Source organism: Mauremys mutica, chromosome 4 (assembly GCF_020497125.1).
Source record: "Mauremys mutica isolate MM-2020 ecotype Southern chromosome 4, ASM2049712v1, whole genome shotgun sequence".
In the NCBI taxonomy this organism is placed as follows: domain Eukaryota; kingdom Metazoa; phylum Chordata; order Testudines; family Geoemydidae; genus Mauremys; species Mauremys mutica.
In genome coordinates, this window is record NC_059075.1 from 36,039,565 (window position 1) to 36,052,331 (window position 12,767).

The window sequence follows — 12,767 nt, forward strand, 5'->3', positions numbered from 1 at the left end:
AATGTGGAAATTTGACTTTTAATTCTAAAGACAATTAAATTGTGGCTAATAGACCTTTGCGGCCAGCCATACTAATATGTAATTATTTCTATTAATGAAGGTTAGAAAGAAAGAAAGAAAGAAAGAAAGAAAAATGAAACAAAACTTCAAGCATTAATCCATGTGTTGGTGACATTTTCAGTGTTTCTTTTTCTGCTTGTCTTCTGATTTGAGTTTCCTCATTACAGATTCCAGCTGCTGTCTTTCTTCTTCAGTCAAGTCCCCATTCAGGCCCCAATTTGGCATGGTACAAAAGCAAGCCCCATTGAAGTCAATGGGACTATGAGTGTGCTTAAAGATAGGCACATCCTTAAGCATCTTGTTCAGTTAAAATCTCAGGTAGAAGGGGCAAAAATTGGGGAAATGTTCTGCTCATGAACCCCCATCTTCTCCTGCTATTCAAATATACAGAGACACCCTGTTATGTGTATTGAGACCCTCTTCATGAACAATTTGGTGACACTGAACACAACATGATGGAGATGAGAACCAACCTGTATGTGAGGAAGGAAAAAAAGAAAGACAAATGATCAGGTTCAGTGATTTAACTGAGTCACTATTCTTAGTGAAGCAGGGTGAATAATTGACACTGGAAAATCTATTCATCAAATTTAGTGTCTGTTCTTTGCAACTTATCCACAAACAGACTGATTTTTTACACATTTATTCACTGTTCAAAATTGTTCAAGTAATGTTTTATGCGAGTTTACATTCAATATGCAAGCAGTGTGCCTTGTCACCTGAGTCACAAGTCCACAAGCCTTGTGACCTCAGATTCATAAGGTTCTTTCCCTTAAGCCAAATTTGATTTTGTCACCAAATAAAATTTCATTAATTGATTTATTGATTTTTTTTATTTTCATGAACATGGATGAGCATAACTTCACTCGTTTGAACATTCACAAAGAAGGAATGAAAGCACATCAATGTGAAATCCTATTTAGAAATCACCAAAGTGTTTGTGAATGATTATTCTTACTACTCTAATAGCTCCTCTCTTCTTCCCATGGCTGAATGTTCTTAATATGGTATATGTATCTCCTCCCTCTTCTGATACCCCCAAATGAGGATGTTATCATCTTCAGCACTTACAATAGGCATAAGAAGCTGAATTTCAGACCAGAGGGAATTCCTTCGATCTAGTCAAACACACGATAGAGAGATTTGCAGTAGAAATGCCTGAAAGAATTTGACTATAGCAATACAAGTGAGCATGAGGGTTAACTCTTCAGAGACAGTCGGCATAAAATCAGTGTAAAGAGCTACCAGATCAGAATGGTAGTATTTGACACCCGGTGTACACTTGTTTTCACAGGGGATGAGGTCGTAGAGAATCAAGGCCATAGAAGCTAATATTTCTCTCACTTTCATACATGTAACTCTGCAAACTACCAGAGAGTTACTCTCTTCACTACAGCAATGCAAGTGAGAATGAGGCTGAACTCTTTGGAGAGTGTACATGTATTCCACGCAGCATAGCCTAAGAATTCATCTCTCTGAAAGACTGAAAATTTACAGCGTTTTCTCTTAAGATGCAGGACTATTTTTATGTACTGTTGTAGTACAATAAGAGCCAGTCTTTCTACTGAGTTCAATGGGTTTTGGATCTGGCCTTAGGTGCAGTGCCAAGGACACATTAGATATGACATTAAGGCTCCCATTCAGCAAAGTACTTAAGCATGTGTCACTTCAGTGAGACTACTCACAAACTGATGTATCTTGCTGAACCAGGGCCTAACTGGACAGATCATATAATCACAACCTTTCCATCTTTTTAAATTGACATGGTCCTCCCAGTTTTAGTTAAGGTTAAGAGGAGATTAGACAAGTTCCAAAGTTGAGTTGATTTTGTTCTGCTCGTGCTTCTGAGTTACCGGTATGTACTTCCTGCTACACATAAATCTATTTCTGTCAAATTGAACTCACATGCTAGAAGGATTGGTTTATCTTTATCTTCCTAGGGAAAACCTGTCCCTCCTAGTTCTGACCAATGAAACTCCCTGAAGAAACCAATTAAAATAATTGAGATTAGCTCCTAAATTCATGAAATCAGTATGATTTATCCCCAAATATCTTCAACAAGACCCTCCCAACAACTCTTTCATTTTGTTGGTAGGCAAGTCCACCTGTTTTAGAGCATTCTACAACATGGCTAGCAACCTGGAGATCCTGTCTCACAAACCCATATGGTCTTCTCCCTTCTCTAGCACTGAGTTAGGCAGCTGCAGAAGTCTGACTCAATTGCATTTTCCATTGCTAGCATGAAGACCTCTTGTCTGCTGAAGAAGAGGGATGCTTTCTTCAATACAATGCAGGAGAGCTGAGTTGTGTTTCTGGCTCTGCCACTGACTCACTGTTTGACCTTGGCAAGTCAGTTAGGGGCTAATCTTCCCAACCATTGTTAGCATGAATAAACAGGCATGGCAAAAGGGTGGGTGGAGGGAATATAATCCTGCCTTCTCAGGCCATATTACGTCTCTCCTCAGCCAGCCCACACCCACACCAACTGCCTTTGCTATAGCGTAGAAGGAGCCCCAGTTGAACTGGGCTTCATGGAATAGGGGAGCATACATCCTGGGGATTGGGTCCATGCATTTTGACAGTCCTCCCTTCCAATCCTGCAGCAGGCCACCAGTTCTGTGTTGTGCAGAACCCTCTGCATCCCAGAAGTGTGTGCAAGATTTGGCCTTCAGTCTTTGTGTCTCAGTTTCCCCATCTCTAAAACTGGTATAACCAATGGGGTATTGTGAGCGTAATCTACCTAAATGGTTGTAAGGCTCTTTGAGATTTCCCTGGGACATATTCTAGGACTGCAAAACATCACCATTTATGTATTATTCTCACTAACTGTCACAATTTTATTTCCGTATAGCTGCAGAGTTTTCTTTTTTTGGGGGGGGAGGGGGCGGAGGGCTACATGTTGACACCACGTAGTGGAGCAAAACACATTCTTTGCTTTCCTCACTTCCAGACATCTTGCTGGAGAAGCCAGGAAGCCAGCGTCGAGGGTCACCATAATGACTCTCCGCTCCTTCCCTCCAAGGAGCGTTCAAGATTTACTCAGTGAGAGGGAAGACATGTGTCCTTGGTGTATCATAGAACCTGCTTATTTATCTTTTGTAAATCAGATAATCCTCCTTCTAACCTTGAACTTTCCTGGGTCTTGACCTAGCTGGTCTTGCAAAAATAGAACAGTCAATCATGCTCTTCATCTCATTGCATCGGGGTTAGGGGGACTATAGTGAGAGAATAGAAAATACTTCTGTCACTAATTCCTTTCCACCCACAGGCAAAACCTCTTCACCCAATTAACTAACACCAGGTGCACACTTGAATGCATCTGAGGTATGCAGTGTATTCACAAGCTCTGCTTTTAACTTGGCAGATAGACATACAACCTGTCCCTGATTAGCTTACTTTGCTGGGGCTGCAAAAAGTTAGTAAATGAAGGGCCCTTTTACCCCTGAAAACTGGAAAAAGATCATAGTTTTTTTCAGTGTAAATAACAACTGTCCTGACCAAGCGAAATTCAGAGTGCTCTGTATATTAAGGGAACCATTCTTTATATGGACCAATTTATCAAGATAGACAAGTGGCAGCACTTCACAACAAATCAGCACACATTACAGTGCTTGAGCAGCATTTTGTGCTAATGCCAAATAGGAGCAAGTAATAATCCCTCCAGAAGACCCACCTCATCCAGGATGTTTACAAATTACCAACCAACATGGTTATAGGGAAATTACAAGTTTCTTCCCTTTTCTGCAAACCCCACCCACTTCTCTGCCTGTTTCTTCTGCCAGTTTTTAGTTAGTGAGGCTGAATGTTTTAAACTAGCTCACTAAAATGAGACTCTGAAATCCATATTTAGGCATCTAAATAAAAGCAGCCTGACTTTCAGAAGTATCGAGCCACAGCAAATCTAACTGAAGTCAAAGGGAGCCAAAAGTTCTTAGCATCTCTGAAAATCTGTCCCTAGGTGTCTCAAGCTGACCAGACTACAAAATCAAGTCACCCAGAATTAATGAATACTTTTGAATATTTTTGCCCAGGGTTCATTGCTACTTCTTTCTCAATGTTCCCTGAACAAGATTGGAGACAAAGCCCCACTAGCATAAGCCTGTCTCCCCAGACTTGGAGACTCACTGCACATTAGAGTGTAGACATAACACTAATGTCAAGGGACGGCTTCATGAGCAATGGGCAAACTTTTTTACGTGCTGCTAGTACCCTACTTTCCTGTACAGAAGAAATTTCCTCAGTAGTTGATCCAATGGGATATATTCTAGCCCTTGCTGTGGCCACTTTGCACTAGCTTACTGCTTTATTTGGTCACAGGAAGAAAGTCCTGACATGAGGAAATCCACCCATGACACAGAACTAATAGCCAGGTTTGTTTGATTCTCATAAGAATTTAGAGGGAACAGTTGGAGCACTACAGATACTCTGATAAGCCCTGGCTACCAGAATTGTCCAATGCTGGCCATTGAAAGAGATGTAATTTTGAATACCTCCAATGCTGCTCTAAGATGTCCCTCTAGGTTGGACCAATGACTGTCACCCCAGGAAGCTGCAAAGGTGGCTTTACATCAACCTATTCCCCTTCAGAGGTTGTCCCAGCCATCCAAATAGCTAGTACCAAGTATCTAGGCAAAAGTTCTCCATGCTGTACTTCACCAACTAAGGCCTGGTCTACACTTGGGGGCAGGGGGGAAAATCGATCTGTTACGCAACTTCAGCTATGTGAATAAAGTAGCTGAAGACGACGTACTTAGATCTACTTACCGTGGTGTCTTCACTGCGGTAAGTCGATGGCTGATGCTCTCCTGTCAAATCTGCCTGTGCTTCTCACCCTGGTGGAGTACCAGAGTCGATGGGAGAACGCTCAGCTGTCGATTTATCACATCTAGACAAATCGATCCCTGCTAGATCAATCACTGCCCGTCGATCCAGCACGTAATGTAGACAAGCCCTAATTATGCGGATCCATAATTGCAAATTATAGCCTATAATTCTTCAAGCATCTCAAGAACTGCAGTCAGTTGTACTGGCTGGAATTCAAGCAGAGAAGACATTGCAAGTGTTCCCATCACACATGGATCTGTCCTTATGTGGGCTGAGAAGTCAAGTCCAAATCTGAATGATTTTATCTGAGAAGTAAGCAGAAAATTCATTAGAATAAAATACTTGGTTCTGAATCCAAATGAATAAAGTCCAGATTCACTAGACTATTTGTTTACCAACTAGAACAGTTCCATCAATTAAAACTTTGCAAATGTTGTGGTGGAGACAAAGAAACCCTTCTTTTCCTGCACTGCCAAAGCACAAGACCTGTTTTTTTGTGCTGCCAAATTGGTCAGACTCAGACTGAGACTCCTGCCAATGATGCTCTGGCCACTATCCTTCCTAGCTTGTCCTTACAAAGTCAAGCTTCTCACTGGCATAGCGCACAGGTTAGAAGTTTTGTCTGTATAAGAGATTAGTTTGGACTTTTCAATGGTTACCTGGAGAAGCACAGGAGCTTGGCTTTTTCTGAGTTATAAATCTGCAACTGTACAAGATGTGGCACTTTTCCAGCTTTCAGTAGTCATTCTGGAGAGCCATTATTCAGTGCTAAGGGTGATGGGCAGATGCAGAAAGTGAATATTCTGATTCACTTTACATAATTATTCCAGTCATCAAACAGTGAACGAAACATGAGCAATGTCATTAAAGATGTCCAAAATGATATTGTTGGTGGACATCTAACCAGATGTAATGTCCTTCTGATGGACCAGACCTCCATAACGATGTTCTGATGATGACATACTTTTACAGCAAATACCAATAACTATGCTTTGGGCCAGATGCTCAGCTGGTGTAAACTGGCATCGTTCCACTGACCAGTAGACCATAGTTGATTTACAACATTAGGGATGAGAGTGAGTACCAACCTTTTCCGCATCTTACTTCCCACTTCAGTAATACCCAAAATGTAGCTTTCCATATAATCTTCCAGATCCAGATTGTTGATTAATTCCCTGCATTGCTTTTATCCTCTCACCTAACAAATAATTTATAAAGCCACTGGTTTTGCGTTAAGGGGTCATCTACCTTTTTGTTTCTATTTGTTGTCAGTGTGTTTAGGTTCTGTGTATAAACAGCACAGATTTATATTAATTTTTTTTTTGAAAAGTCAAAACATTTAGAATAACTGGATGAAAAAATAACTAGAGGCAACTCTTGCTATGCATATTTCCACTGTTCAGTGAGTCAATGGCAGTGTCCGGGGAGATGCAGTGATGCATCCGTACCTCTTGTGCAGCTGTAGTTGACTGGAATCTTAGACTAGCTTTGAATGGTTTGGCTTATTTACAACTACAGCCAGATGGGAAATGATTTACCTACCTTGTGAAAATTATCAAGATTCAGATATTTTTGCCTATTCCAAATCAGAACAAAAATTGTAAATCTGAAAAATATCCTTGAACTGAAAATTAAATAAAAAATAATTGTTCCAATCGCAAAATAATTGTTCCAATCCAAAAATTTCAACCATTTTTATTTAAAAACCTAACACTAAATAAAAGCTATAATTAGCTTAAGTTATGACATGACAATTCATTTCTTGAACTGGAAAACCAGATTTTTATTTATTTAAGAATGGCACAATGAAACATTTAGACAATTTTGAAACTCTTTTTTCACAGTTTGTTGAATCAAGAAATTCATTGAAACCAACCTTTTCCCATGAAAGTGCTATTTCAATAAATAGCATTTTCTGATGAAAAAGCATTGCATTGAAAAAATCCTGACTAGTTCTATATACTAACTTTCTACTTCCTCTTGGGGGAAAACGAACAAAACAAACAAACACACAACAGCCAGTACATGACCAAACTGGGGAGGAAACCTTTATCCTCTTTATACCCTCTCAGCTCAATCTTCAAAAGCACCAGAGGTTTCAGTTTGGTTTAGAATAGCTTTTTCTGGCGCTTACCCAAGCGCCTCAGCTGGAGCTGGGGATCTTGTGGGAATGGGAGAAAATGAAAAATAAAACAAAAGAGAAATGTTCTTTTTGCCTCTAAAAAGAGTTAATTTGAGATTTGGGCAAAGGTTCAAGGTGGGGCAAGGTAAATGCAAATTGATTTGCCCATCTCTACTCTGAAGTATTATCCAATCTTTGCCATTTGTCCAACATCTGTGCTATTTCGTAAACACATGAATTTTCACTGAGGATGTCAGTCTCAGCAAAACTACAACAAACAAACAATTTAAAGACAAAGCTTGATTAGCTGAAGAAAACATCTGCAGAGTTTAGCCAGAAAACCCAGCAAACCTTCATCTTTTGTATGCCTCAGACAATTACTTACACCCACTGATTGCCTACTGTTTAGCAACAAAAGGAAAGTGTTATGATTGCAGAAACTTTTCATGCGAAGTCCTGCACTTAAGATGCTTTAAATAAATGGACAAAATGACGGTGTAAAACCCATCAGGATATACTGCTGATTCATGCACTATTATCATTGATTGGTCCAGGTGCATTGGAGCAGTGGTGTTGATTTTCTCCCTCAGAAATGTTTTCTTTTCCATGTGGTTTAGTTTTATTTTGTTTGTAAATGTAATTTGACAAAACACTTCCAAACAGACATTGTTTCAGTTTAGGATAAATATTTAGGGTTAGGGACAGGAGAAGCAACCGTTAGGGCACTGGCATGGAATTCAGGAGGCCTAAATTCTATTCCCAGATTGCCACTGATGCACAGTATGACTTCAGTTAAATTACTTCACCTAATTGTGCCTCCATTTCCCTGCCCACCTTTGCCGGTGTAGTATGTTTAGCTTGTCCGATCTACAGAATAGGGATTGTCTCAGACTATGCGTGTGTACAGCACCTAGCACAATGGAGACCAAATCACAATTGGTGCCTCTAGGTGCAACTATAATACAAATAATAAAAAGAGTTGGAATCCAGACCTGCTGGAGGGAATCAGAGTTCGGCAAATTCTGCAACAGTTTCCCCTGTAAATGCTTGCCGAAATTTTGAAACAAGTTTGCTTTAGCTGTGCTTGCAGCCCTTTTGTCTTCACTCTCAGAGTGAAATTCACTCCTGTACAGAGAGTTAAGCTAGGCCTATGCACCATGTAAACCCTTAGAATATGTATAAATATGTATGTATAAATATCTCCTGTGTGTTCCATTCTATGCATCCGAAGAAGTGAGCTGTAGCTCACGAAAGCTCATGCTGAAATAAATTTGTTAGTCTCTAAGGTGCCACAAGTACTCCTGTTCTTTTTTCCTTAGAATAAGGTTTATTTCATTCACTCAGGAAATAGAGTCCAATTTTCCTGACTCCCATACCTGTTCTGCACCCATAAAGCCACCACCCAATCTCCTCATAAGCTCTCCTACATGCATTAGCTGATCCTAAGTGCACTCAGAAATTCCCTGCCTTTGGAAACTTCCAAAAACATAACAGCCTGTTTGAACCTGAGTCTGAATGATGGGTAGCATCCACATAGTTGAATGATTACTTCAAGTGAATGATTACAACAAACAACAAACAGCTGTACTGAATTTTGATATAACTTTGTTTGTTTGTTTGTTTTGTAAGTGTAACATCACCGGTAGTCGCACCACAGTTTAAATTGTAAAACACAATAGCAAAGCCTTCCAAATTCACCTGTACTCTGGGTTTGGTTTTGTATTTCTAATACCGGAGTTGTTTGTGCACCCTACATTGTAGTTAAGTCCTGACAAATTCAGCATGGGTAACAATTTAAAAAAAAAATCTGAGTTGAATTGGTCACTCTGGGTACGTCTACACTACGGGACTATTCTGAATTTGCATAAACCGGTTTTGTAAAACAGATTGTATAAAATTGAGTGCACGCGGCCACACTAAACACATTAAATCGGTGGTGTGCGTCCACGGTCCGAGGCTAGCATCGACTTCTGGAGCGTTGCACTGTGGGTAGCTATTCCGTAGCTATCCCATAGTTCCCGCAGCCTCCCCCACCCCTTGGAATTTCCGGGTTGAGATCCCAGTGCCTGATGGGGCAAAAATCATTGTCGCGGGTGGTTCTGGGTAAATGTCGTCAGTCACTCCTTCCTCTGGGAAAGCAACGGCAGACAAGCATTTCATGGCTTTTTTCCCTGGATTGCCCTGGCAGATGCCATAGCATGGCAATCATGGAGCCTGTTTTGCCTTTTGTGACTGTCACCGTATGTGTACTAGATGCCACTGACAGAGGCGATTCAGCAGCGCTACACAGCGGCATGCTTTTGCTTTTGCATGACAGCAGAGATGGTTACCAGCCATACTGTACCATCTACCAATCCATAAATTGGTAAAAAGATGATCATGGTTACCAGTCCTTTTGCACTGCACCATCTGTTGCTGTCATAAGTGCCCCTGGCTGCTCTTAGCCAGGGGCGCAAAAGCCAAAATTGGGAATGACTCCCTGAGTTAATCCCTCCTTTTTGGTATCTAAAAATAGAATCAGTCCTGTCTAGAATATGGACAAGTGTACTAGAGAACCACTGTATCATAGAACCAGAGAGCACAGCTGCTCTGTGTCAGATCCTGCAGAAATTATGAGCTGTATGCTATTCACAGGGGGTGCTCCTGCAACCCCACCTGTTGATTCCATTCTTCCCCCAGCCTTCCTGGGCTACCGTAGCATTGTCCCCCGACTTGTGTGATGAAGTAATAAAGAATGCAGGAATAAGACACAGTGACTTGTTAGTGAGAAATGAGTGGAAGGCAGCCTCCAGCTGCTATGATAGTCCAGACAGGACATTAAGAAGTGTGGAGGAGAGGAGCCCAGCATCGCGCTGCTAGTCCAGGGGCAATTGAATCTTTTCTTTACACATGAAGGGTGGGGGCTGATGGAGCTCAGCCCCCTGTTGCTATGATGAGGTTACCAGCCATACTGCACCATCTACCAGGAAAAATTAGGGCCAGGCGCCCTTGATTGACCTAACGGATGCTAGTCAGCATGGTTACCAGTCCTTTTGCACTGCCCCATGTGCCAATAGGCTGATGATGACGATGGATATCAGTCTTACTGCACCATCAGCCACCCATGGCGGGGGGGGGGGAGCAAGGATGTTGGTGTTGAGTGCTGCAGCATCGCGTCTATCTGCAGCATTCAGTAAAGATAGGGTGACATGTAAAAGAGTCAAGAGAGGATTGTTTTCCCTTTCACTTCTGGGGGTAGGGGGGTGCGTAAATTGCCGAGCTATGCCCTGACCCACCGCGGACACTGTTTTTGACCCTAGAAGCATTTGGAGCTCAGCCAAGAATGCAAATGCTTTTCGGATACTGCAGGAACTGTGGGATAGCTTGAGTCCTCCAGTCCATGAGCGTCCATTTGATTCTTTGGCTTTCCGTTACGCTTGTCACGCAGCAGTGCGCTGAGTCCCTGCTATGGCGTCTGTCTGGAGATTTTTTTAGAAATGATTTTGAATTTCGTCTTCTGTAACAGAGCGCTGATAGAACAGATTTGCCTGCCCTTACTGCGATCACATCCGCATGGTCCATGCTGGAGCTCTTTTTTTATTTTGATTTCGGACTGCATCGCCACCCGTGCTGATCGGAGCTCCACGCTGGGCAAACAGGAAATATTCAAAAGTTCGCGGGGCTTTTCCTGTCTACCTGGCCACTGCATCCGAGTTCAGATTGCTGTCCAGAGCGGTCAGTGGTGCACTGTGGGATACCGCCCGGAGGCCAATACTGTCGATTTGCGGCCACACTAAACCTAATCCGATATGGTAATACCAATACTAGCGCTACTCTTCTCGTCAGGGAGGAGTACAGAAACTGGTTTAAAGAGCCCTTTATATCGATATAAAGGCCCTCTCAGTGTGGACGGGTGTGGCGTTAAATCGGTTTTACGCTCCTAAAACCGGTTTAAACGCCTAGTGTAGACCAGGCTTCTGAGTGGTAATTCTTTCCAGGAAGTAATCAATTCATCTAGGAAATATGCAGAGTTGATCATCCCATTTAAGCACACACACTTGCTTTATATTATCTATGGAGAAATTATACAAGCACATCCAGAAACAAGTTTCATTAACCTGATAAACAAGAGTGGGTCAAGTCAGTGGAAAAGGGAAGAAATGGAGTTTTTAATAGTGTGGAGTGTAACTCAATCACATGTTGCAGACAACAGGTACAATGATTATAATCACCTCCAGTTGGAAGCTAGGATTAGAACCCTGGTCATTCAGCTCCAAAACTAAACTGCTGTAATTTGAGTTATGGGCACTTATTCTTACCCTACTTCAGCAGGTTTCAGAGTAGCAGCCGTGTTAGTCTATATCTGCAAAAAGAACAGAAGTATTTGTGGCACCTTAGAGACTAACAAATTTATTTGAGCATAAGCCTTTGTGGGCTACAGTCCACTTCACTGGATGCATAGAATGGAACCAGGGGCGGCTCCAGGCCCCAGCGTGCCAAACGCATGCTTGGGGCAGCAAGCTCTGCCGGTCGCCAGGAGGGTCCGCTGGTCCCGCGGCTCCGGTGGACCTCCCACAGGCAGGACCAGCGGACTGTCCGCAGGCACGCCTGCAGGAGGTCCACCGAAGCCGCGGGACCGGCGACCGGCAGAGCGCCCCCCACGGCATGCCGCCGTGCTTGGGGTGGCAAAATGTCTAGAGCCGCCCCTGAATGGAACATATAGTGAGGAGATATATATGTACACATACAGAGAACATGAAAAGGTGGGAGTTGTCCTACCAACTCTAAGAGGCTAATTAATTAAGAGAAAAAACTACTTTAGCAGCAGCTCTTTACCCTTCCTATAAGCCTACTGTGAGAGGGTGACACATTCATACTGTAGCTTTGGATTAGTTTGGGGTGTGAATGCTCTTGTCACAACTACCAGGTTCTTTATTCTGGCAGCCACTTAGAGTTAATTAAGAAGATGAGATTGGTAGAAAACACAGTGACTTTATGAGTTATATTTGGATAATATGCTCAACATGCAATTGAACTGTCCCCTGGATTGTGCATATCTGCACCCTGCGGCTAGGGCAGAATAAATCAATCCTCGGTGCTTACACACTTACAGCATTATAGAGACTGGCTAAAGCAAAGATGGAGGGAAAAGTTAATGGAGATCATCACAAGAGGAAATGATGTGTTGAGCTTTCACCTACTCAATCACTCCCAATGTCCCACTTGTGAACATTAATGCAGCAGGTTTTATACCCCCTTTTTTAGACGTCTACGTATCTGTGACTATATTTACTTAGGGCTCAGCCCCTGATCCATATGTGGCTTTCCAGATACCTTAACTGGGATTCCAATTGGTGGTGTAAGCTATTTGCATCAATAATGCCTTAATACACTTCCCAATATTTCCAATATGTGAATGCAGTTAACGTCATAGTTACACATACTTAAAAAATCTCCTTTTAATTCCAAAATAAGACAATGAGGGACGCAGGGAATGAACTGTTCAGTTGTTGATCTGACACAGAGGAGTTATGGGGGGCAGAGAAGACTCAACCACAAAATGTCCTGCCACAGTGTAGTGTACTGGGTCCAACAGAAAGGAGCATAGTTTTAGACGATACAAATAATTAACCCAGGAAAAAAGCAGTCTATTCTAAAACTGTTTTCAATCTCTCCTTGCCTAGCAAGATGCTGGAAAGCAGAGACCTATTTATGTTTAATACATTGTCTAATAAATTAAGCATCCTTTCTTTTGTTACTTATTCATGAACTTGCCCCCAGT

General features: G+C 42.0%; 1 long non-coding RNA gene across 1 annotated transcript; it reads right to left on the reverse strand.

Moving 5' to 3' along the window:
• Window positions 1-264: 264 nt before the first annotated feature.
• On the reverse strand, window positions 265-5,089 carry LOC123368642. The gene is made up of 3 exons (XR_006578846.1): window positions 4,825-5,089; window positions 3,185-3,275; window positions 265-533 (listed from the first exon to the last, which is right to left on the reverse strand). It is a non-coding gene; the product is annotated as an uncharacterized LOC123368642 (long non-coding RNA).
• Between the last annotated feature and the right edge of the window lie 7,678 nt (window positions 5,090-12,767).